Source organism: Ochotona princeps, chromosome 18, assembly GCF_030435755.1.
Source record: "Ochotona princeps isolate mOchPri1 chromosome 18, mOchPri1.hap1, whole genome shotgun sequence".
Taxonomy (NCBI): Eukaryota; Metazoa; Chordata; class Mammalia; order Lagomorpha; family Ochotonidae; genus Ochotona; species Ochotona princeps.
In genome coordinates, this window is record NC_080849.1 from 37,278,452 (window position 1) to 37,306,401 (window position 27,950).

Sequence of the window (27,950 nt, forward strand, 5' to 3'; positions counted from 1 at the left end):
TCTTAAAAAAAGAGATTTATGTAGAAATGTAGTTTTTTGTTGAAAACCTAATACTGATTAATTGAATGAACTATCATTCACAGACAAAAAATATAATAGTCAAAGACTACGTATCTTATATGTAAGAAATAGAGGGAAACACTCCACCATTTTAAGTGTCAGTAAACACTTAACTTATAAAATGGCTTAAAATAATAAAACAAGGTAGAATATTATTAAGGGACCAGATGAGTTGTACAGACAGTTTGTGCTGTGAGCAGAGCCTTTTAAGTTGACTAATGTGGCATTGTTCTTGAGAAAAAGAAAACTTCAGCATTTTGTTTTCAGAATTGCCCTGCTCCAAATTAGGTCACTGGAGTATGAGGATTGGAAAAGTCCCAGCACACCTGTCAGGTGGAGAGAACCTTCAGACGTTCTCTGTAATCCCACTGGATGGGAGGAGCACTGGAGCCCCAGAGCTCTGCAGGCTGAGGACATTTCCTCCCTGGTCCCAGCCCTGGTCCTCTGCAGAACAATGAGCCCCCTGGCCAGCTGCATGTCTGTTATCAGCCTGCAGCAGGCTGAGAAATCCTCTCCAGCCTGAAGACACAAAAGGGGATCTCAGGGTAGGTCTCTAAACCCCATCAGCTCATTGTAGGATCCTATGGTTTTTCACTTCTCAGCCCATGACAGCCTTATCTTTCCTTTCCATTGTTCCCTGGAGCACCCCACTCTCCACAAATGGAAAGATAGTAGGTGGCCTTTCCATTTTTCCTTCCATGTTCTAATTTGAACCCTTAGCATTATAATAAAGCTCTATAAAAGTAAAAAAAAAAAAGAAATAGAGGGATAGCATGTATAGTCAATGAAGCTTTTGAAAATTGCATGAATATAAGTAAATAAATCATACGTTAAGTGATTCTGCTGGATATTAATAATGCATCAAAGTTAGCAATAAGAATCTATGAGGCCTGACCCTGATCAATTCATTAGGGAATCATCACAGAATCCAGTACTTTCTTCATGTGAATATCATCTACACATTCTTCCTTTGTATTGGCTGTATAGGAATTGCATCAATGCTCTTGTGACTTTTTTTTTTTTAGCACAACAAGATATTTTATTGAAGTGCCATGTACAGAACCCTAGCTGTATGTGAAAAATGTGAAATTCCATGCCATTTTAATAACCCTCATTTTGCCACACTGATCCTACTATGGCAAAAGTCACAAACACACTTGGAGTAAATTATAGTCACAGAGTTTCAGAAAAATAGAATTTGATTCTATGAACATCACAATCCCACATTTGGATGATACTTTTCAATCTGAGGTGTGCTTTCCTCAAATTGGTCTTTCCCAGTCTCTCTTTTTTTTATTCATTAATTACATTGTATTATGTGTCACAGTTTCATAGGTACTGGGATTCTCCCCACCCCTCCCCAAACCCTCCCACCATGGTGGATTCCTCCACCTTGTTGCATAACCACAGTTCAAGTTCAGTTGAGATTCCCTCATTGCAAGCATATACCAAACATAGAGTCCAGCATCTTATTGTCCAGTCAAGTTCAATGGCTTCTTAGGTTTACCCTCTCTGGTTTGAAGACAGAGCCAACAGAGTATCATCCCGATCAATTAAAAGCTCCAACATACCATCAGTAAAAATTTACATCATTATGCAATTAATTGACATAGTAATGAGTAGCCAATATGTTAAAAATAAATGCTAGTTCTTAACCACCTTCTGTGACCACCTCATTGACAACCCACAGAAAAAAAAAAGCAACCCACAGAAAAACCCACAGAAAAAAAAAGCAACCCACAGAATGGGAGAAGATCTTTGCATACTACCTAGGTGATAGAGGGCTAATCTCCAGAATATACAAAGAGCTACAAAACAACCAAAATGTCAAAACAAACAAGCCACTCAAGAAATGGGCACGGGAAATGGGCAGACATTTCACAAAGGAACAAACCCAACTGGCAAATAAACATATGAAAAAATGCTCAAGTTCCCTGGCAATAAGGGAAATCCAAATCGAAACATCAATGAGGTACCACCTAACGCCAGTAAGACTGGCCCACATGAATAAAAGCACCAACAACACTTGTTGGCGAGGTTGTGGGGAAAAGGGAACCCTACTCCACTGCTGGTGGGGCTGCAGGCTGGTACAGCCTCTACGGAAATCAGTATGAAGAACATTCAAACAACTCAAATTCAACATACCGTATGATCCAGCAATAGCACTCCTAGGAATATATCCAGAACACTTGTTTTATGAGAAACCAACATGCACTCCTATGTTCATAGCAGCACAATCAGTAATTGCAAAAACATGGAAGCAGCCAAAATGCCCATCAGCAGAGGATTAGATAAGAAAGCTATGGTTCATTTACTCCATGGAATACTACTCAGCTATTAAAAAAAACAAAATGCAGTTCTTTGTGGCCAAATGGGTCAAACTGGAAACCATAATGCTAAGGGAAATGAGCCAATCCCAAAAGGTTAAATACCACATGTTTGCCTTAATTTAAGATGATGTGATGTTATGTATAACATGTTATGTTATGTATGTTATATCTTGTGACTTTTAAAGAGTTGTGTGTCAATCTTGTCTTCTGCAATTTTTATACACTATAGAAGTCGGGATTTTTTTTACATTTAATTTTATTGAAAAGGCAAATTTATAGAGAGAAGAGGAGACAGAGTGAAAGGTCTTCTCTGTCCTGGTTCACTCCCAAAGTGGCCTCAATGGCCAAAACTGAGCTGATCCAAAGCCAAAAGCCAGGAGTCTGTTCCATTTCTCTCATGCAGGTGCAGAATCCTAAGGCTTTGGGTTGGCCTCCCCTGCTTCCCCAGGCCCCAGCAGGGAGCTGCAGGGGAAGTAAAGCAGCTGGGATAGGAGCCAGCCCCATATGGGATCCCAGCCTGCACACATCAAGGACTCAGCTGAGATAGGAGCCAGCCCCCATATGGGATCCCAGCCTGCGCACATCAAGGACTCAGCTAGTGAGTCATCGCAACAGGCATTACAGTCTGGATGTGTATTTTTATGTGTATGTAGTTTTTAGATTAAAAGGTGGAAAAATCCTGAAAGAGCCGTGCCTTTATTATGATGTGGATTAAAGTGTTTTTAGTGGAAGAATAAGGATGGCTTTTCTTCTTCATTTTTTTTTATTTTCTAACTAAGTCCAAAGTAATACTGGATTCCTTAAAGATCTTTGCTGTAAGAGGCAGTTGTATATTGAATGTGATTTAAATAAAGGTAAGGTACTGAAAATAATTAGCTGTATTAATTCCCAATTAACTATTGTTTTTTAGACACCCTGAGTGATGGCTTCCAGTGTTAGTCATATTGGAAAGTTTCTGTAAGCCTCCTCAGAATTGTATTTGGCATTTGTAGTGCAGTCATGCCAGTAGAATTAATTGGATAACAACTCTAAAACCTGTTGCTTACATAAGATTACATTGATGACATATTCGAATTTTGATAGTAGCATGTGAATGCTATTCACCTTCTTTGTTTAAGATTTATTTATTTTATTGGAAAGGCAAATCTGTAGGAAGAAGGAGAGACAGAAAGATCTTCCATCCACTGGTTCACTACCCAATAGGCAACAAATGCCAGGGTTGAGCCAATCTGAAGCCAGATGCCAGGAGCTTCTCCCATGTCTCCCATGTGGGTTCAGGGTCCAAAGGCTTTGGGCCATCCTCCACTGCTTTCCCAGGCCACAAGCAGGGAGCTGACTTGGAAGTGGAGCAGCTGGGAAATGAACCAGTGCTCATAAGGGATCCTGGCATTTGTAAGATGGCAGATTATCCAATAGAGTATGATAAATTCATTTTTATATTTAAAAGCTACATGGAAAGATAAATATCACTATTAAACAATTTATTAAAAATATTAGCTAGTTATAGAATATAAAAAATAGAAGCTGCTAAACCAAATTTTGAAAAAAAATTATAAGAAAGTGTGAATGCTCTTCAACATTATTTGAAATTACCTACAAGGCTAAGTAGCCCCACCTAATGAGAGGTTCTGTTAGTGGATAGGAATAGGCAGTCTGTGCTTCAAAAAGGCAATCATGATTTACAGTCGCTAAGAGCAAATGTAGTCTTTTGAAAAAAATCATGAACTATAGTGATTTTAAATGAGTAGATATTATAAAATTGTTATACAAGGTAATCAAGACATGTGTGGAAATATGTATTTCCATGTGAATTCTAGAAATTTTAAAAGTGAAAGCTATTCAATTATTATAACTGATATTTTCATATCAGTTGAAAGAACAGAAGTAGAGAAAAGCAAGACAGACAAAGGCGTTCCATTTACTTCTATTCACCAAATGCTGACTAAAGTCAGGACTGGGCCACCCTGAATCCGTGGCTCTGGAACTAAATATTCATGCCCAACATGCGTGGCAGGGACTCAAGTATTTGAATCATCATCAGTTGCTGCTTCCCAGAGAACACAAAAGAAGGAACTGGAATTAAAAACAAAGACTGAATTGTGGCATATTGGCTTTAGCATTGCATATGGATGCCAGTTTGAGTCTCGTATCACTTCAGATCCAGCTCCCTGCTAATGTGCCTTGGGAAGCAGTGAAAGGCAGATTTTATTGGATACTTGTATCTACAGGAAATCTGGAAGAAGTTCTGAGCTTCTTGCTTCTGCTGGCCAAGCCCAAGCCATTACAACCAGTCGAGTATTTGAGTTGAAGACTGAATCAGCAGATAGAAGATCTCTGTACCCTGTGTGTGTGTGTGTGTGTGTGTGTGTGTGTGTGTGTGTGTGTGTGGATGGAGACAACAAGGGGCCAAATCAAACCCCATGAAGATATACTCCAGTCTGTCTGGAGTATATCAAACCTCCCTTCCAGCTGGTTGCCTGAACAACAAGATTTCGGAATTTCATCCCAAGAAATATTCCTGGGTTTGCTGGAAATTTTGCGTGGGATGAATAATGGAAGACTTATTATATCCAGGCTGCATCCTTGAATGAATCGAGAGGGTCCATGTGCTAACAGTTGATGACAGATAACATTTTGGGATTGGGAGAAATGTAGATCCATTGCAGAATAATGGCCAGGGCACACTTGTCAGGAGCAGCTTGGAAAATCTGGAGCCTTACTAATGATTATTTTTTGTATCACCCAAATGTACACAATGGCTGAGATTTGACTCGGGGAAGAGTGAGGAGCAAGGAAGGTAGTCCAGATTCTTCGTTATGTGAAACAAACCTAATTCCTTGATTCAATGTGAGTTGATTTCCAGGGTCTGCAATACTGGGATCCCAGTCATTAGCCAGAATTAAGCACATTGACTGCTGGGCTTACTGGCCATTTCACTCCATTAAGTTCTCCTCTCTCCCTCTCTCTTCTTCTTTTTTTCTTTTTTGTTCCTTTCTTTTCTCTGGTTTCTTTCTTTCTTTGGTTTCTTTCTTTCTTTCTTTCTTTCTTTCTTTCTTTCTTTCTTTCTTTCTTTCTTTCTTTCTTTCTTTCTTTCTTATTCCTCTTAGATAGAAAAGGCATTGGAAGAACTTTTGGAGGATGTCAATCATTATTTCTCCAGTTCACAATGGTCAGTTCAAAGTGTAAACTAAATCATAAAGTTTCATATTCACTTTGCCCTGCCAGTCCTTCCCATGAGATTTGCGTTGTGGAAAAGGAAGTTCACAATCACTCATACTGGAATCATTACAATTAGTGAAAAACAAAATTATGTGTTCTCCCAGAGATTTCTGCCTGCCTAGTACAGGAGATACGCATCAAAACAGACCTTCTTCCTACTACATTGAAACATCTTGGAACTTGTTGGCGGGGGTGGGGGGTTGTCTTCTGTCAAATACTATTATTATTTGAGTTAAATTCAGTATTCAAGAGAATAAAAGCTCAGTACACTTCTATGAGATGAGCATGAAGCAAGATTCCTTGTGCATCCCTGTAAATGGCGCAATGCACATGTATCCTCAGAGAGATTTTCAGTTTCACAAATGAAAATTGATTACTTATGTATTGGATATATACCACTTCTCATTATTGCATTTTTCCCAGTTAGAAAGGAAAATCTGCATTTGAAAATAGTTTTGGTCAAATTAGGCCACAAAAATGTGTTCTGAAATACTAATAGTAAGCAGTGAGATATAATTTATGTTAGAGGCTCTAAACAAAAAACATAAAATGGCCAAGTGAGGACATATGGATGCAAGCTAGGTCGGCAAAACAGTTTTCAAATAGCATGTTCTGAAATGTTATCAATTCATCTTTAAGGAGAAAAAATACGTGACCTGAATAGAACCACGATATGCTTCTGACAGGCTTTAACCCAACACAGGTACCAACAAGATTTTCCGTATTCTTCTGGTTCACATAGAATTAACCTATTTTAATAGTTGCAAAATTATTAAGAAAACATTTCACAGCAATAACTTTGCAGGTTCTCACATTTCACAAACGAAATCAACAATGTGGCTGTGAACTTTCTTTCAAGGGTTTCCAGAACTCACATGTTGTAAAAATGGTAGGTTGTGGATAAAAATCATTTTGGTGAATTCTTTTAACTATACAAAATTTATACTGATTTAATAAAGACCTGAGATTAAGCATTTCTGTGTCTTCTTGTTCTCTCTCCTGTACAGGTTTTATTTTACTTCCCACTAATGTTCCCATTCCAAACTAATTTTCTCCTATACACTCTACACATTTGATTTTCAATCTGTTTACTTCCAGCTTATATGATGTTTAATCCAAAAACAATTCTTAGCTCTTTCTTTGTCTTTCTTCATTTGGACACTAAATTTTGATGATTGTTCTTCCTTGAGCCATTATCTTTCATTTTCTTCCAAGGTTCTGTGATACCCTGATTTTCCACCTGTCTATAATACTTAGTCAGCCTCAGATTATTTTGTTGCTGTGCCCTGTCAAGAGGTACATTCAGAGTGAGATCCTGGAGCCAGGCTTCGGAAAACCAGTTAGTCTCATTTATAATTCAGTCTTCATTCTATGATAACTTCAATTTGAATTTCTTTCATGCACCAAGACCTGTCTATTCAGATGGCCAAATTCCATCTTCACGTCATTTTTCCATAGACCTTGTGACATGTCCTACACTAATCATATACCTAACATTAGCATTTTCCCTTATATCTACCAACTCAAATATTTCCTCCACAACAATTGATAAACTAGCATTTATTCCATCAATCCCTGCGATACTGTGCCTGGCCCACCACCATCACTCCATCAGGTCCCAAGCATCATCTCTTTTCCAGCCCACTTCCTATTTTTCACTGCACATTTAAAAACAGATGCTGTCATCTCTAATGTTCAGTTTACCTCTTTTGAGATAAAGTTAAAAATGCTTTGTTAAGCTTACATTTCAGTCCATGTTTCCAGATTTAACATTGCCTGCTGATGCTCCAGGTATGGAGGATTTTTATTTTTCCGATTCTCATGATCTCTCTCTATAGTTACCATTATTACACAGTTTCCAATTGAAGTCCTTGGCTAACTGATTTAGTTCCTTCCCACTTATATTGTGTATATGCTTTTGTCTCATCTATTATTTCTTCCTTTCGTGGTCATCACAGATCATCAAATATTGTGTCCCTATTTAAGAATGAAGATCTTGTATTATGAAGCACCAATGCATCTTAGAGATTCTAGAATTCAGGTATATGACTCAGAAAAGTAAAACAGTCAGGAGTCTCCTAATCACCAGTAGGAAGACATCATAACAAGGTGCAAACTGAGCTGCACATGTACCACAGCCTTCATTTTCCATCTAGTTTCCTGCCATTGATACTGGGCAGCAGCCATCCATGCAGGTGGCTTGAGTGAAGTTCTCTGTTACTGTTTTGGGCTCTATCAGCACTGTTAGTTATAGGCATTTGGGAAGTGAACCAGAAGCAGAAGATGGATCTCTGTTTCTGTCTCTGCCTCTCTTTCAAATAAATACATAAACATAAAATTATCATTTGTCAGTGAACGTGCTATGAATATTCCAGTATTTTCTGAGACTGTATTTTCACCTAAGTGTGAAATGAAAACAAAACTAGGATCCTTTCTCTCCCAGGGCCTAGCATCTCCTTAGGGAACTATTCTAACAAGGCATAAAGTAATCAGTAGACGATTGAGTGTGTAATTATTTTGTACTGACTAAATGATAAGCACAACAGGAGCAGAGGAAGAGGATGAGGATCCAGCATGGATGGTATCTCTGCTACGGGGTTTTTTTCACCAGGAACTGGAAGGCAACCAAAGCAGGGAGAGGTAGATAGCACACAACCGCAGATGACGCAGTAGGGCTACGTAGAGGCAGTGAATGGGTTGTCATGACATCAGGGGAGCACCATTATTTCAATTTTTCCCCTACACACGCACACACACATACACACACACACACACACACACACACACACACACACACACTTAAGGGGCTCTGAACCTTGACATCTGTAAAGGTCTTTTACTCCTTTCTATGCACCTGGCCTTTCCTAAATGTACTCTGACAGGACCCTCTCCTCCATCACATAACACCATTTGTCTTGTCTTGGAGATGGATCCTTCTGAAGTGCTTTCTGTGGGCAGGACCAGTAGCAAAACTATGACAAGTATTGGCACTTCTGGCTGGCTTCCACTGCAAGGAGTTGGCAGACATTCACCTTGTGACTACTTCTAGTACCAGCAGAAATGCTGCCTGAGATAGAGGGGCAAACTAATTATTGACACAGTCATTTATAAAATATGTGTATAGGCATCTATTTTGATTCATATCAAATGTTTAGTGGAATTACTTAAGCTATCTGTGAGCTATTCAAGATCCTCCGTGTTTCAAACCTAATTGAACAATAATTTAAACAGTAAACACTTTTATTTGTAAGATATGTGTTTATATAACACAAATGAAGTTACAACATTTCTTATAAGTATGCCCAACTGCAACAACCTTGCATGTTACCTTAATGTGATCAGTGACATATCAGTAATTTACCACATGGATCATTTTCATATGGAATTTAAAGGTGATCATTATGATAATCTCTATGGCAGTTCTTTAAAACTCAAAACTAGTTCTTAAAAGTTGATTGGACCACGTGATAGTCACTTATGAATCAAAAGCTATATATTATGCTATTTTCTGTTATTGTCATGTGTATACTAATTATGAAGGTATTTTTTCTTGTTTTTCCAACGTATTTCCAAACAATTTTTACTAGTTTTTTTAATTGCATGAATTTTAGTTTACTGCTTGAATTATTGACTTATTTTTCATCTTGAATTACAGGCTATCACTCTGCAGTGCAAGTATAAAACCCAAAATGCAGATATCAACTGCATTAGGGGAAAAAATGATAATAGATTTCTCTACTTTGAAACTGATGTTCTGCAAACTAGTCATGTTGTATTATTATCATATTTAATGAACTTAAAATACAGTTTCACTAGAAACTGAAGTCATAAAATGTGTTGCTTGAATGATAGAAACTTTTCAGTAAATACAGTACTTGAAACTATTCAGTTTCTTTTTCTACATATTAAAATTTGACTCAAATGCTCTACTTCTTAAAAAAATGATAAAATGTTGATAATACAGATGTGATGTCCTTAAATAACAAAGAAAGCTATTGTATTTATCAAGTATTTCCATTCAGACAATTGTTTTAGCAACTTTTATAACCACTTAGCAATATGTTGGTCCCCGAATGGTACAAAGCTAATTGTAATTTTGTGATATTGAGTTGATAAATTTGTCATTTACCAGTGGTTAGCAACTAATTTTCACACGTTCGTAATGCAGAACATATTCCATTAAGTTTAAAAATTCATTAAGGTTTCTATGTGCCAGATGGCACAATGTAAGAAATATTTGAAGTACACAGCAATTAAAATTCTTAAACATATAATGGTCTAGCTCGCAATTTGCTATATGAATTGCATGTCTAACAACAAAATATCGGCTGCACAGCATCCATTTGTGGATATTCTCAATTTCTAAGGACATGTGTAAGCAAATCGCACTTGACACAAATTTTGATTCTGATTCCAGATAATAAGTTTTGCTTAATTCTGCAAAGTAGCAAGAGACAACCAAACTCAAAACCGTAGCAGTTCAGAAAAGGGAAGGTACCAACACTCAGAATTTGTTTCATGGGAGATCCATTGATAATTTGTTAAAGAAATTTGTTATTGAAATATATTGAAATATGCTCTTATGAGGAAATACAGTTTTTAGTAAGGAGAACAAAAATGTTAAATTTTCAATTTAAACATTTCCCAGGATAAGTTTTAAATCTAAATAGGAAGTCATTTGAGTGCACATTGGTTTTACTTACCAAATGCTATGCATCTATGACAAAGCACAAAATTACCTCAAACATCTGGTTAGAAATATTGTTCATTCAACCTTCATTTCTAAGATATATTTGAGTGATTTGAGAATATTGTGATGTTTGTGTTTTTAGCCCTTTTTTCTTCAACTAAAACAAAGCTTGCCTTTTAATTTGCTATTATCAGATAAATATTTTCTCAAAAACTCAATAAAAATGTTTTAGACCCTGAATTAATCTTCCGGGGTAGCACAGGTGGGTGACAGTTCCAGGGACCTTTAGACATGAAATTTCTAAAACCATGTGTTTTTTTTTTAATCCATAATTGATTAAGGTATAACATGTAGCATGAACTTTCATTTTAAAAATAGGCTTTAAAAAATATGTAAACAGGGCCCCAGGTGATGGGTCAGTGTGTAAATCATCTTTTAAGCGTGGGATCCCGTAAGAACGCCAGTTAGTGTCCAGCTGCTCCACTCCCCATCCGGCTCTCTGTGTGGGGCCTGGGAAAGCAGCGGAGGGTGGCTGGAAGCACTGGGATTCTGCACCAGTGGGGGAGACGTGGAAGAAGCCACTTGCTCCTGACTTCAGATCAGCTCAACTCAACCTTTGTGGCCATTTGTTGAGTGAACCAGCAGATGAAAGATCTTTCTCTGTTTTTCCTCTCCATTCATCTAATCTAATGTTCAAAAAAATAAATAAATCAATCTTTTAAAAAATGTAAGCAATAAGGACAGCATAGTTTAGAAAAATAGAATGTTTATATAAGAGTGGCTTAAATATGCCTTATCAAAAGAATATACAGAAATAGGCATAGAAATCTACACACGTGTGTTCAAATGATTATGGAGAAATAAGGGGAAGTCAATGGAAGCATTTAATAGTTTGAAGAAAACCTACCAAACTGTTATGCAGCATGGATCCAACATTTGAGAATATTTTCCTTAAATCACTGCTGTCTTAAAATATACACTGCATGTGACATGAGAAAACAACTCAGGTGTAACAGTAAACTTCATCATTACATCCTTCAGTATCTCATTATTAACATGCAGGAAAATTGCTGGGCTTCATTTGTTTCAGGAAAATGCAATCAGTATGGATTTTAACAGCTTACTTTTTATTTTTTAAAATAGTTTATCAATATATGATTAAATTGAAAATCTAGCATTTCTGGTGAAAGTTCGAATGCATTGTTTTATTCATGGGGACTAAGCAACATAGGATCTAGGAAATCCAACAGTGCCATGTTGTAAGCAATGTCTTTTTGTGTATCATAAAGCCACCATTTCTTATTACCCCATGCTTTTTATACCTGAAGCAGAAGTAATTCTGTTATATACTAACATGAAATTTTGGGAAAAAAAAGAGTCAATAAAATATCATCCTTTAATCCAGATTGTCATACTTTTCAAACAAAAATCATTTTGGTAATTGTATAAGGTTTGCATGAGACTATAATAAAATCAAAGTGGAGTATCATCAAATTGTAGGGACACAGTGTGATTTAATCATTGATTATTGGCACTTTCTAGACACAAAGTAAAGAACAGTTACAGCAAAAAAAAAAAAAAAACTGGATTGGCATCATAGGACGCTTCTACCTACTTCCACATCAATATTGCACACCAATTTATTTCCATGGGGATGATAGCATTTTCTTGGTAACCATTTCATGTTATAGGGGCTAGTTAGAATTCTCTTTTTTTAAATCTAGGTGAATGCCTAGAGGTTTACTCAATAATGGTATAAACATGAAAAGATACAAAACAGTACAAACAAAGATCTTCATTGGGAAATGTAAAATATGTATAAGTAAATCAGTTCTGATTTGTTTATTCCTCTCACAGTTTATTTGACTTATCGTGAAAACTAGAATACTTTTCGTTAATAACTTGAATACGCTGCATTGATTTTTACCAAAAGTGACAACACACACAAAAAATCTCTTGTATATGTCTTTGCAAATCACACTTCTTGTAATAAGTATCGTTAACCTCACAGAGGCATGTGCATTGGATTGTTTATGGTTAACAAGAAAATGTCAGACATTTCAAAATATTTTTGAATGCAGTCTTTCCCCAAAAGAAAAGTGAGTTAAACGATTTATTTTTGCTACATTGACAAATTTTAAGTACTTCTAAAATAATCTAGGAGAAGTATTATATATGGTGGACAAGTTTGATCTAACAAATAATATGAAGTATCTTAATAATCACATTTATCCACATATGAAGTCAAATGTTCTATGCATTTTTAAAACTTTAAAGGCAGGCTTCATTTTACAAATGTCTCTACTCTTTTTTTCTTCTAGAAACATTGGGTATATATCAAAAATAAGAGTCAATATTTATAACCCTTCCTCTTGTATACAAGTGTAGTTTATTTTACAAGCAATGATCTTGTCACTGCATTTTGTTTCATTTCCATGTTAACAGACTGAGTCCAAAGTTGTCACTGAAACTTTTGCATCAAACTGTGTGTAACCTAGTGGAGATAGCTCTGCCTGTTAGTTCAGAAATTCAAAATAAGGGATGGATATTGAGACACCTGAGCAACTTTCTGGAATTACAGACCGAATCCCATGCCTACTGAGTCATAAAGCATGAGGCTGTGTCCTGAGCACTGACTGCTTAAACCACAGTTTCAAGCATGATATGATAGTCACCATCATTAAGAGTCCTCCTTAGGTGTTACTAATACACTTGGATAGCTGGAGAATCCACAGTGTCTGACATGAATGCTGTGTGTCTAGTAAGAAAGGAATTAGTAAAAAAAAAAATCATTAAATAAATCTTATTGTAATTATAAATAATATTGCATAAAAGGTGGGAACCAGGATGGTGTACTAAAATAGTCCCCAATTTTGACATACACAAGATATAAAATCACTTACAGTGGGTAATTCATTTGTTTCTAATACATTCGCAATCTTCTGCAACTGCTTGCCATCTACTTTAATGCTCTCTCCACTGATTGTGGCTTATGTCCATTTCCAACAGACTCACAGTTATTTTCTTTGTGATTCATTTATTCCTGTCCATTATTTCTGGATTTACGTTTAGTCACCTCACATTTTTCTGTATATACAAAATTTAGGCATAACTAAAGTGAAGAAATTAAGGGACTTTTTAAAAACTTGGGGTTAGCAATTCATTTAGTTTTGTTTTCAGAAAGAAAGGGTAATGAATACTATGATATGCAGGAGATATCATTAACGTCTTCTTGCACTTCACAACAGGCAAGTCCCCAAAGAGTAAAACAACATTCGATTTAGAGGACTCCTGGAGGTATAGTCAGCAAGTCTTGCTTAAAGACTTCAGTGTGCAGTCTCATTTTATGAAGTCCAGATTAGTTTAATCTTACTTAGCTTTCGTGAAAGTTATGGGAAAGGTGAGATACCAATCACCCAAGAGCAAGAGGCAGACTATTAGTGTGATTGCAGTCCAGGATCCAAGCTGTCAAGCATCTTATATTCTTGTCTGAGATCTGGTTACAGGGAGGGTAATAGCTTGATCATTCAAACATGTGTGTTTCTTTTCTATTAAAAAATGAGTCAAAATTTTATTCTACGGTAGTAACAGTGGTTGTGTATGGGCACTCATGACTGAGTTTTTGAAAATAGATACCATCCTTCACAGGTGGCAGTTGGTTCAGTTGCTTCATTAAGCAGCATCTGGATTGGGCATGTAGGTCTGGATCTCACTCAACAGAAAGGATTTACCCTGATAAATAAGCAGCCACAGATACAAAGTTCCCCATGAAGTCCCTGAAATGATTAATAGTCTTGGTTTTTTTTTTCTTAAGTTTTATACATTTGGGGTTTAAAAAAAATTGAACAGAAAATTCAGAGTTTTCATACGGTGTATGTTCATACATTTTCTGATCTCCCTTGTTTTTAATATTTCGTACTAATGTGTTTTGTTAATTTGATTAAACTGCTGAAGCTTAGCCACATATTTATTAATAAAGCTCATGGTTTACACTGGGAATTGTTCTTTGTGTTGAGAAGTCTGTAAGTTTCAAAAACGTGTACGAACATATATTTATTATTGTAATGACATACAGAATAAGAACCTTCTGCACTCCACCTGCTCATCCCCCTTCCCTCTTGCCATGCCCCCTGGCAACTGCTCATCTATTTACATCTCCAGGATTTTCCATTTTCTACAATGTTCTGTATCCTGGTCATATAGACAGCAGCCATTTCAGATTACTCAACAGCAGATTTTTAGCTTTCCTCAGTTTTTGTTTTCCGTCTTGTAGGCTGAAGACACCATAAATACATTTTGTAGTCAAAACATGAAAAGATAGCTTCACATAGCTGGCAACTAGAAACTGCTATCATTAACACATTAAAACCTGAGATATGATGTTGTGTTGAATATAAGTGATTTCACAGAACTTCAATAGCAAGTAAGGTTATTTTACAAATAAGATAGGCAAATTAGCTTAGAAATATGATTGGAAGGAAAACTAGAACATAATGTGACTTTATCTCCATGCAGAATTAAACAAAAACAACAAAAAAGCAATAACAAAAAGGAATGGAAGAATGGCTCAATCTCTAATTGCTCAGAGTCAAAGGAAGAATTACTCAATGCAATTGAAGGTAACCATGGCTGTCACTGACACGCAGTTGGAAAAAAAAATGCTTATTCCCCATCATTACAAAGAAAGCTTATGATTCACAGCACTTTGATCAGAGTAACATAAGAATTAGACATCATTATTGGAAAACAATTAACTTTAAATAATGTATTCTCAACAGGTGCAATATCATTGTCAGGAGGTGAAAAACAAAGAAATGTTCGTGTAGTACCAGGAAGAAAGCTAGATGAGCAAGTCGATTGGAAAAGCACTTGAGAATGTTACAAACAGTAGGTGCACCCTTAGCATCAGAGATAGTCTTTCCTTTGGAAAATATTAGCCCAGCAGAAATGAAGTATATGCTAAAAAGCAGCTCATAAAAATGTCAGTAAGACGGTTTATATAAAGCCATTTTTATGCTGTAAGATTTTTTATTTGAATTTCATATTGACATTGTCAATGAACTTTAAATATCCAAGCTCAGAAATTTTAAGTACTTATTTTTTACTAATATAAAGAGAACAGATCGCATATATTCCATGATTACATTTCCAAAAAAATTAATTGGCCATTTTTTCCCTCTCTTCATTTAATCAATTTTGCAGACATTTTTAAAAGATTTATTTCATTTTATTTTAAATTCAGATATAGAAATATACAGAGAGGAGGAAAGACAGAGAGGAAAATGTTCTGTCCATTGATTCACTCCCCAAAGTGCCCCAGTGGCTGGAACAGAGTCAATCTGAAGCCAAGAGCCCAGAGCCTCTTCCCTATCTCTCACAGGGGTGCAGGGTCCCAAGACTTTGGGCTGTTCTTGACTGCTTTCCCAGGTCATAAGCAAGGAGCCGGATGGGAAGTGGGGCTGCCGGGATTAGAACGGGCGCCCAGTCGGGATACTGGCACATGCAAAGCAAGGACTTAACCGCTAGGCCACCAGTAGGACCATCAAAGACATAATTTTAATCTGCTCTCTACTCACAGGCATAATTCAGTACTATCCAAAATTTTCAAGAAAAAAAAATGTATGAAGGCCACACACTTGCATCGGAGTATAAATAAGGGCTAAAAATGCCATCATATCACAAAATATTGTCTTCATTCCTATACATTTTTTCTATTTTATATCAGTAAGCATATTTTTCACCATAATAATCAGTGCTTGAATCATTTAAATGATGAATGACTACAGTTCATAGATGTATGTTATTAAGTTTATACATCTTTTCAATGGCTCAATGCAGATGATGTTAAGAATTCTAAGAACATGTGCTAATATGTCTAGGATTGTCACTTTCAATTCACTTTTTAATTACAATGCCCGTTGGTGTATTTAGTTTTATTTCTGTATGCTTCATCAACATTGTGTTGAAACATAGAATAAAATTAGAGTATATGAAACAATGAACATTTATAGGAGAAGAAAGATGTTCAATCAGTATTACAAACTATGGTATGTTAGAAATAAGCCAGGATATACCAATATTTAAGCATAAGGGACATAGACATTCCTCAACAAAAAAGGAGGAATCAAGTGATCCAATACTATCTTCTACAATCACTTTTCTCTGTCACAAACAAGAATCAAAGCAATAAGTAGTTAACTTCTTGAAGTGAATATCTAAAAGTGAGCGCTATTACTTCCCGTGTTAAGACTGAAAATACATGGGAGACAGTGCTGGGAGGTTTCATGCAGGAACAAAGCGAATCGGTAACTTCTGCACCCACTTCCTAGTTTGGGAGACTCCTCAGTATAAGAAATAGAGTTTCACAGAACTTGCTGCAGCCCGTGTCAGCAGGACACCTGCCCTTCGGCTCAGAGAGCTCAGCGCGGTAGCCAAGGCTCACGTCTCGGTTGTCACCGCCCTCTGGAGTCTGTACAACAGCATTACTTCAGAGAAGAAACTCAAACTGTCTTCCCTAAATCCCAGAGATAAAGCTGTGATCCTTGCTTAAAAGTGGTGTTTCCTGAAAGGGTGTTTTTGGAGGGGATCTATGACCTGCTCCACGTTTCCCCCCTTGGCCAGCGCTGTTTTTGTACATTCAAGAGAGAGATGCCGTAGTGCCTCCCTTGCCCCGGGCTAGGGTGTTAGCAGACACCTCTGCTGCAAAATGTGAGCAGATGCTAAGAGACTGCAGTCATTCTGCCAACCTCTTCCTCCTGGCCATTTTCCTCCTGAAACTGCTGTGTTGATGAATTCTCTTGCATTCCAAAACCTACCTGCTCACTTTACTAAATTGAGTGATTCTTCAGTTTATTTGAAATACTTAAAATATACTTTAGTTTCAAAGGCCTCCAAAATTATTGCTGACTTACCAAATCACCTATTGAGCAAAACTTAGTAATCTTTGTGCATAGCATTTGGTGTCTCTTTAGCAATAGAATTATCATAACTGAAAGAAATTAGATTTTTGAAACATTCATTAGTTAAGAAAATTTGTTAAATTTGTTAAAGAAAGAATTTATAAAAATAATTATCCACTAGGTGTAAAGGCCATCTTTTTTTCCTCATCACTTTTATTTATTTACTTCTTTATTTTTTTATTAATTACATTGCATTATGTTACACAGTTTTATAGGTACTAGAGAAACCCACCTACAAACAATGGAAACAATTTAAACTTTAAGGAAATATTTCTGTGGCACTTCTCATGTTCCTTTTTTAAAATGAATCTCATTTCTCAAGAGAATTTTACATGGCTGCTGCTAAATACACTCCCAAAGTGCAAACAAATGAATAATCACATTTTCCAGTCTAGAAAAAAGCAAAAATTAATGGTCCTGATTTTTGCTTGTATTTTTAAAATTGGTTAATTTTTCCTAACCTTTTTGGGGGGGAGGGGTCTAGTACATAGAATTCTTAAAATCAATGATGAAGAGATGGAATGTAATGGGGAAAAAAATCAGTTTAACTCATGAATGAGTCAGACTGAAAAAGCAAGATTTATACTTCATGGCATCAACCCGTAATGTTTAATGTGCTTTCCATTAATGAATGTTCAATGGAGAGAAGACCGATGTAACTACTTACCATGTAAATAGAACATAGATTATAACTACAAGCAATTTTATATGTGCCTTATGCAAAAGTGAGTGTTAGAAAGAAGTAAGTTCCTTACAGAAGCAAAATTAAAGAAAGAATTATGTAAGTGGAACAATTATACTGATTTAGATATGTGATGTTTGGTCCAAGGGAAATATTACTGCTTTACCTCAGTTAACAGAGGCATAAGTTCTTTGAAATAATTCAAAGCTAATTGGGTGCCTTGTACTGCTATTTGCTAAATATAACAATATTATTTGTACATAGATGTTCGTATTGGCCTTATTTTTAACACCGGTATATGTAAACAACCCGAACATCTGTTGTATGAGTCTGTTCAGACTGCCAAAACGAACCACCACACACAGAGTGGGAGTTTGCTTTCTCGTGGCTCTGGAAGCTGGAGAGTCAAGGTGCTGGCCTGTTTAGAAGTTGTGTCCTGGTTTTCTGCAGCCCACTTTTGCCATCTGTACTCTTGAAGAATGAGGGGGAGAGTGGTGTCTATTTTTTTTAACATTTATTTCTTTTTCATTGGAAAGGCATATTAACAGAGAGGAGAGATACACACACACAGAGTGAGAGAGAGAGAGAAAAGACGTGCCATCTTCTGATTCATTCCTCAAATGTCCACAAATGCCAAAGCTGAGCTGATAGAAGTCAGGAACCTTGGGCTTCTTTTGGGTCTCCCACATGGGTACACAGTCAAGGCTTTGGGGATCCTCAACTGCTTTGCCAGGCCACAAGCAGAGAGCTGGATGGGAACTGGAGCAACTGGGACATAAACCAGGACCTTGATGGGATCAGGATCCTGGCACTTGAAGGGGGCGAACTGGCCAACTGAACCATCGCACTGGGCCCAAGTCTTGTTTTACAATGACACCAATCCTGGGCTCAGATCATCTACACACCACTTAGCTCTACTTACCAGGTTATCATTCGGCTGTGTCCAAGTTGTAAAGCATTCAACAAAAGCTGATCTTAAAATCCTGAAAAAAAAAAATCAGTGAAATTTTACAAAAATTAAAAAGTAAATAAAATTTAAACTATATTTAAAAATTAAAATTCATGTATAAGGTGTATATGGTAGATTAAAACCCCATAAAATAAAGGGAGAACAGAATATGCTGGTAAGAAAATACAATAAGAGTTCATATTTTCTGCACTTCACCTGAAACTTCCTTGTATGTTTATTATTATGGTCGCAAACAAATTGGTACATCAGTATTAATATTCCTCTTCTTTAACAAAATTTTGGAAGAAAAACTAATAGTTCTTCCAAAATTTCCTAAAACTTTTATTAAGCTAAATATTAAAGTATATTTTATAGTTTTTGATAAAAACCTACACAATCCTACCTAATGGAAAATAATGTGATTATTTTAATAGCACTAATAAACAAGCAGCACTCCAGTGACTCTCATTCACCGTTATTCTTGGTTGTAACACCCAGCAAATAACTAATATATGCGCGTGTGGACTATTTCTGGATTGTTCTGTGCTTATTGTTTTAATTTGATTTCAAATCCAAATTGTTAAAAGTTTCAATTTTTTTTCACCTAAATGTGACTCTCACAAAATCTTATTTCTCATTCAAACACATGAGAACTTTAAAAATTTCATGTGAAACTTGTGAGGCTTCCCCCTGATTCTTTCTGTGGCTAGGTAGAGAATTCTTCCTGACTCCCCAAGCATTTTTCCCCTTCCAGATGTGTCCCGTTTCTTCTTCTGATCCCTAGTCATTTTTTTAGGGGTTGCTCAGGTCATCTCCCAGTGTCTAATCTGATGAGTCACCCAAGATCTAGAAGTCTGTACGAATCCCTTCATCTGGATCCCTTTCAATCACAGGACGGCTTAGCTTTTCCACTTCTTTCTTCTTGTTGAGTGTTCACTCCTGACCCTTTCCATTGAGTTTCAGCTCTTCATTCTCCGAATTCTAAAAACGTTACATTCGGTGTCTCACTCTTTCTATCTTAATTGGTCTTCACTTATTTTTTCCAGGTCTTTGTGGACAAAAACACCAGCTTACATACCAGTCACCAGCACAGTTGTCTCAGAATAGCCCACGTGAAAGAGTTTAGTTTTTTAGATTGCCGCTGATGGCTTTATGTGTAACTCTCCGAATTGCATAACAACTACTTACACATTCTCAGTGATAAGTACCAACAGATACATATTCCATATGAAATGGATAGAAATTTACTAAGAATTAAATAGGAATAGAGTATCAATCAATTCGTGAGGAAATTAGCTCCTTCCAATCAGTTATGTGTGAATGAAATGCTAGTTTTCAACTGGTTCTTCATAGTCAAACAGAGATACAGGGCCACCAAATAGATCACTTCTTTCTGTGCGTATATAAAGAATGCTACATTATTTATAAAACATTACTTAAATTTTATGCTTTAAATAAATTATTCTTCCATTTGAATTATTATCACATCACGGAAAAATCTGCATATTTAAAATCTCTTCAGAAAGTTACAACCAGGTTTAGTTTCAAACAATATATGGTTTACATATTTATCGGTTTGTAAAGTGATTCAGAAAGACCGCAGGCCGGAAGGCGATCGTCCTTCCTTCGATCCACTCACCAAGTCTGGAGCAGGTCAAAGCAGGAGCTAAGAGGCTGGTACAGTGGCATAACAGCCCACTACTCCACCTTCATAACTCAGCATCCCATAAAATCACCAATTCCCCCTGGCTGCTGCACCTCTGATCCAGACCCCTGCTTAGGACCTGAGAAAGAGCAGAGGGTGGCTCAGGTCCGGGACCTCTGGGAGATCAGGAAGCAGCTCCTGCTTCTGACGTGTGGATTGGAGCAGCTCTGGCCACTGTGATCATTTGTGGAATGAAACAGGCAGGTGGAAGGTTTCTTTGCTGCTCCTCCTCCACAACCTCCTCTTTTTCTCATTATTTCAAATAAAATAAACATTTCTTACAAAAAAAAAAAAAAATAGAAACCAGGACCTCTGTCCAAGTCTCCTACTTTTAGTACCCAGACCATCTTCTGCTGCTTTTCAAGTGCATTAATGAGAAGCTGGCTCAGCAGTCAGGTGGCTAGACTTCCAATGGGCTATCTTCGATGCGATGCTGCAGTCACAAGTAGAAGTTTAGCCAGCTCTGCAACAATACCAGCCGCCAGTCAGGACTGTGTCGCCTTGCACACGCCGGGATCCCATATGGGCGCCGGTTCTAGTCTTGGCACTCCCGCTTCCCATCCAGCCCCCTGCTTGTGGCCTGGGAAAGCAGTCAAGGACAGCCCAAAGCCTTAGGACCTTGCACCTAGGTGGGAGACCCAGACGAGGCTCCTGGCTCCTGGCCTCGGATCAGCTTAGCTCCAGCCCTCGCTGCCACTTGAGGAGTGAATCATCCAACAGAAGATTTTCCTCTCTGTCTCTCTTGTGTATTTGACGTGTATATCTCTATGCATATCTGACTTTCCAATAAAAATAAATAAATCTTTTTAAAAAAAGATAACATTACAAATTTATGTTCCTTTGAAACAGACTACTGGGACATGCTAGGAAATCAAAAAGCATGATTTAGAATTGAACTTGAATATTTACATCTGTCAATAGCAGGAGTTTTTAAAGTTTGCATATATGGCTTAAACATGAGTTTTATAAATATTTTATTAATGTTTGGGATTATTAATCAAGGTGAAATGAATACATTTCAGTCTACCTTTATTTGTTATGTATGTTTACATGAATAGTGACCATTTATTCAATCATCGCGCCATACCAGGTCCTTAGAGCTGTAATAATTAAGATCTACAATTATACCTGTTACACAGAATAAAAAAAAAATACTAACTCTGAGGCACAGGAATGGGTGTGTTCATCGGTTTTCACTTCTTCTTGTATCTTTTTTTGCATTTGTTTCTATGACTAACTTGAGGATAATTATAGCACTTATGCAAAATAAAATATGAAAAATTTTGTTGTAGAATTATCTCCAGTTTAACAATAACCACAATGTAAGCATGTGCTATGGATTATCGGTGTTCTAAAAGTTTTATTTGATTAAGAAAGCAGTATTTACCCAATATTTATTACTAATTTATTTTTAAAAGTGAATTGCTGGGCCCAGTGCAGTAGCCTAGTGGTTAAAGTCCTAACCTTGCCTGTGCCCAGTATCCCATATGGGCGCCGGTTCATATCCTGGTTCTGCTTCCCATCCAACTCCCTGCTTGTGGCCTGCGAAAGCAGTCAAGGATGACCCATAGCCTTGAGACCCTGTACCTCAGTGAGAGACCCGGAAGAAGCTCCAGGCGCCTGGCTTCAGATTGGCTCAGCTGTGGCCGTTGCGGCCACTTGGGGAGTGAATCAGCAGAAGGAAGATCTTCTTCTCTGTCTCTCCTCCTCTCTGTAAATATTACTTTCCAAGGAAAAATAAATAAACTTTAAAAAAAGATTAAAAATAAATTGCTTTGGGCAGTTAGATTATGGTAATTTCCTGAATCAAAAATAATGTAATAAACTCAAACACGCATTCATATGCTTTGATATTTGTAGGAAAAAACTATATTCGAACATTTTATTTTTTAGGTACCCACAGTGTCTGCTATATATTAGCAGACCTAAAATATAAAAACTAACGTGTGTGAACTATAGATTTTACCATCATTTCTTAAAGCAACATGCTAATGTACTGCATATGTAACTCACAATCATTTCACCTTTCTGACCCATTCAGTGAATAGAATATGTATCAAGTGCTTTTATTGCAAATACAGAATCCATTAATGCAGCATGACAGTCCAATTTTTGACACTATTTTAAAATACGATTTTACCTGACAGAGGTAAATATTGGATTAAAAAAAGAAAGGTGATTGTAAGCAATCTTTTATTTATCTGAGCTGTCCACCCTCTCTTTACTTGTAACCATCAGAGCAGTTCAAATACCAGCATATTTGTGTATTTCACAGCTTAAATATTTTCTTCTTTTCCTGGAGGAATTGCTCATCCTACATTTGTGATCCAAAATGCATGAAATAATGAAGATACCTAGAGTAGAAAAGTGTAACGGAGTGATTCCTTTATGCCCCATAAGCATTTGAACAATTGAGACTTTCTCATCATGTCACTATATTGACTTTTTAAAGTATTATCCATGTGAGAAATACATACACAGAAACAAATGCATCGTATTAGAAGAACATAGGAAATTGGAGAGGGAGATTCTTCTTACTCAAGTAATAGGTAAATGTTTGGCAGTTTTCTGAATGATCTATAGGAAAAAAGTAGTCCTCAGGTAATATGAAATGGAATTGAGAACTAAACAACACGTTCATACAAATGTTGATTCACTCCTATGTTTATTAACCATTCTTCCTCTTCCCACTTTCCCGCGTTAGGCTCAGGAGTTGGCAAAAGGGTTCCAACCTGGCCGCTTATAGTCAACTTAAGCTTGCTATGTAATTTATGGAGACTCCACAATATTGCAAATATTTAAGAAGTAACCTTGGAACAATAGCATGATTTCCGGCACACATCAATATTCTTCAATATTGGGTGTTGGATTTCACAGTCAGTCCTTGCACTTGCTGACCAATAGACAATGTGAATGAAAATGTTGATCACAAGTAGATGAAAATACTATGAAGTATAAGGAAAGTACATAAATATTGGTAATATAATTTGAGAGAGAAAATAAGGGAATTGGGGAAATGCATAATTCCTTTGCAACTGACAACCTTTTAGGTACTAGAATATTTAAAGTATTAAATTATCATGATTTTTACTATATAGACTTTTTTTCCTAGACTATTTTTAAAGATTTTCTGGGAGGAATGGAAAACAAAACTTTTCAAATTCTATGTGCAGTTCTATCTCTTTTTCACCAAAATATAATAATCTCATCAATAATTTTAGTTGACTTCACTGTCATGGACATATTGGAAAACACCATGCAACATTTTAAATACCATACAATGTGTACATATTAATTAATACAGTTAATTAATAGAAATAGACTATCTCAGTGTTGCTTGATTCTGGCTTTCCATCATTTCAACTTTAAAACCAGGAGGTTTATGATGACAGGCAGATACTCAAAATACTAACAACAGGAAAATAGTTTGCAAGTTTTTCAACCACGTAGACATTCTCAATAAAGAGCATTATGGATATTTTTAAGGAGTGTACATTTCTACATTTAGGTTTTTACATTCAAGTCTCTTAGATGCAAATGTAAGGTGCACAGTGCTAAAACATTGAATATTGTCTCAGGGGGTTCCTACCAGCAGGCCCCTGCAACCGCTGATGGGGTGAGACAATGGTGTTCTGTAGCCCCAAAGACACCAGAGACAGGCTGATCAAGAACATCCATTTATTATAAGGCACGCACAAACTTACATAGACTAAGCAAGGCCAAGGCAGTCCACCCTCCCAACAGCAGAACTGTAATTGGCTAGAAGGCACTTCTATCTCTCTACACCCTCCAATCATGTCATAGGTCACGTGCCACACTCACGGCTGACAGGTAGGCCACAGATCACATAAACCAGGCAGGCTGGTGGGTAATGTGGGCCGCTCCTGCTTGTCAAGGAAGTCCCAGCACAGCTCATCCAAACACAGAGAAGAGAGACTTGGATGCAGCTCACTACTCTCGCCTGTGTAATCAGTGAACAGGCCAGGTTGAATTCACAGCCGAAACCGTACTCAGGGGCTCCACCAGGGACTCTGTGCTGTGTGCCAATGATCTCCCCCAAAGGCCAAGCAGGCGGAAATCCGTGGTCGAGCTCCCAAATTGGAACCACTATTTGGTTCTGTGCTCACATCTGTGTAATTGCCAGAATAGCAGCTCCTTAGATTTAGTATGAAGATAAAATATTAAAAGTACTTTGGAATGCCCTGACACATAAATTAAACTCCACAAAGTTTAGTTTTATTATCATCATTACTATTATTGTTGATCAAATACATGCATTAGCTACAATGAATAACTCACCTAATATCCCAACAAGAAATGCATTTTTATCTGTGGGCAGACATTGCGGCCTTGCTGGGAAAGCTGGCCCTCTGTGATGTTGGCAGCCCGTCTGGGTGCTGCTTCAGGCTCTGGCTGCTCTACGTTAGATTACAGCTCCCTGCTACTGTGCTTGGTTAAGCAGCTGAATACGGCTCAAGACCTTTGGCCCTTCCACGTATGTGGGATACCCAGAAGAAGCTCCTGTTTGCTGACTTTGCGTGGCCCAGCCCTGGCCATTGAGACCATTTGGAGAGTTAACCAGCAAAGGCAATCACTCTCTCATTTTCTCTCTCCCTGTGGCCTCATCTCAGTACAAGTCTGCCTTTCAAAAAAAAAAAAAAAAAATGTTTTGATTGTTATAACAAAATCCTGCATTGAGTCCTTTATTTTAGAAAATGATTAATTAATATTTGATTTTGCTTATAATGTATTCTATTGGACGTATGAAATGTAAGTAAGCACACTGCTATAAATCCTTTGGGATGCCTTTTCTTGAGTGGAGAATCTGGTCTGTCTTGGCATGCCAGCCTTTATCCTGTTATCCCAGCAAGGCAACAGAGCAGACTCTTCAAGTATCCTAAATCAGCAAAGTGTGAGGCTTCTTTGCTGTTCTGTAAAAATTCACAACCAATCTAATTTACTATGTTCTACATTTATACATTTATACATACTATTACTACATTTGTACATTCTGTATATCTATTGTCTCAGCTTACACATGGATGAAATACACACACACCCACAAAAGTACTTTTTGTTTGTTTGGCTCATAGTTTTCTAAACATAGACATAAAGATAATTTTTATGATTTCTAATTTAATATAGGGAAATTTTTACAGGAACATTCAACAAATTCTGATGACATGAATCTGCATTTGTATGTCCAAGATCTCCAACTCAACTACAAAATGTGAATATACCTGGAAATTTTTTTCTTTTTTTTTTTTTTTTTTAAGATTTATTCATTTTTATTACAGCCAGATATACACAGAGGAGGAGAGACAGAGAGGAAGATCCTCCGTCCAATGATTTACTCCCCAAGTGAGCCGCAATGGGCCGGTGCGCGCCAATCCAATGCCGGGAACCAGGAACCTCTTCCAGGTCTCCCACGCGGGTGCAGTGTCGCAATGCATTGGGCCATCCTCGACTGCTTTCCCAGGCCACAAGCAGGGAGCTGGATGGGAAGTGGAGCTGCCGGGACTAGAACCGGTGCCCATATGGGATCCCGGGGCGTTCAAGACAAAGACCTCAGCCACTAGGCCACGCCGCCGGGCCCGAAATTTTTTTCTTTATCACAGTCATTAAGAAATGGAATTAATTTTACATGAGAGGCATTCTGTGAAATAATTTCAATGTTCCAGTTGTGTTGAGTAATTTAAATCACAATATCATTCAGCACGTGACTGTTATGACCTGTAGCGTTTGCAAACTCCTGCCACCAGGCTCTTCCAGATTCATTACAGAATAAAAGTCAATAGAATCATTAGTTGAACTGAATATGTCATTTATTTAAAACTTTCTGTGCTTTTGAGATAGAACAAAGTTTGTTTTTTCTTCCTAATGAAATCTAAAACTGTGGCAGATCATTTTAATTAATGTATAACATCCCAATTAAACCTTTTTTAAAATAGCTTTAAAACATTTGGCAGAATGATAATTTACAGTAATCAAACTTCTAATCATAGAAGAAACTGTGTTTTATTTTATACCATTACCAATCTGTGCTATTATAGTCAACGCAATGGTATAGAGCGCACTTCAACAGCCTGAGTTTATCTGCTTCAATGCAAAATTTCACACATGACAGATTGCAATCATTATTGTGCAGCTACATCACATAATCAACTCCATTACTGCACAGAAACCACCAAAGGCAGGACTCTTTCACAGGGCTATACTTCAAATGGACTTCAAGAAAAAATTAAGCAAAGCAAAACCTTCAGTGAAACGTTTCTAAATTTTTTTTTTAAGAATTTGTTTTATATATTTCAAAGGCAGATGACAGAGCAAGAGACAGAAAAAGAGAACTTCCATCAGGAGCTGGGCCAGGTGAAAGCCAGGAGTCATAAACCCCCTGTTTCCTGTTGGGGTGTGGAGGCCCAAGTACTTTGCTGGGTCGGAAGTAGAACAGTGAGCCCTGGAAGCAGAGCTCTGAAACGGAACGCAGTTGCCACAAACAGTGGCCTAACTTGCTGTGCCATATCGTCAGCCCCCGTTGAAGCATTCTTACATGCTGGAAGATATTACACTAGTTTTAATGTTGCAGTGATTGGAATATTTTAGAAAAGCAGGACTTTCTACTCATCTGTACTCTAAGTATTTCAATCCCAAACTGATAACAATATTAAAAATCCATGGATAAATACCTTTCCTAAATGGTGGACTGAGTGTGACTGCCACGCATACATAACATTCTCAGCTTTTCAAATACAGGGAAGGAGATCAAATATGTTATTCTTTATATCACAGCTTGTTTATTTACATGGATTAAAATTATGCTATCAAAAAAAAAAACTAAACAAAAAATTCTCTGTGGAAACAGAAAATAATTGCTTTCTTCATAATGGTTCATTTCCAAGCAAGGTACAGAGATGCAACGTCGGCAAAGGAACAGAACAATGACCCTTCAGGAATTTTGTGTTTTAAAACATTTGTGGAAAGCTTAATGAGAAAAGTTAGTTTGTTAATTTCATTTCCAGTGATAACTGCTGCCCCCTGCTGATTCATCAAAAAAAAAAAAAAGCTGGGCGGGGGGCGGGGAGCTATTGTTTTTCTTTGGAAATCTACTCAAATGCCTCTGAGCATTTGATAAATAATGAAAGATACCTTTCTTTAAACTCATAACTATGCATCTACCTCCTACCATTATTATATATAGAAAAGATCATTTCCATATCTAAGCTTTGAAATGTCTCTCAACTGATTTTCTAAACATCCTCTTTGACCAAAGGACCGGCTTATGCTCTAAATCCTAAGCAAGTGGAAACATAATTAAAGACGCCCACTTGAAGGCTGAAGAGCTTAACGCCTTAGAGC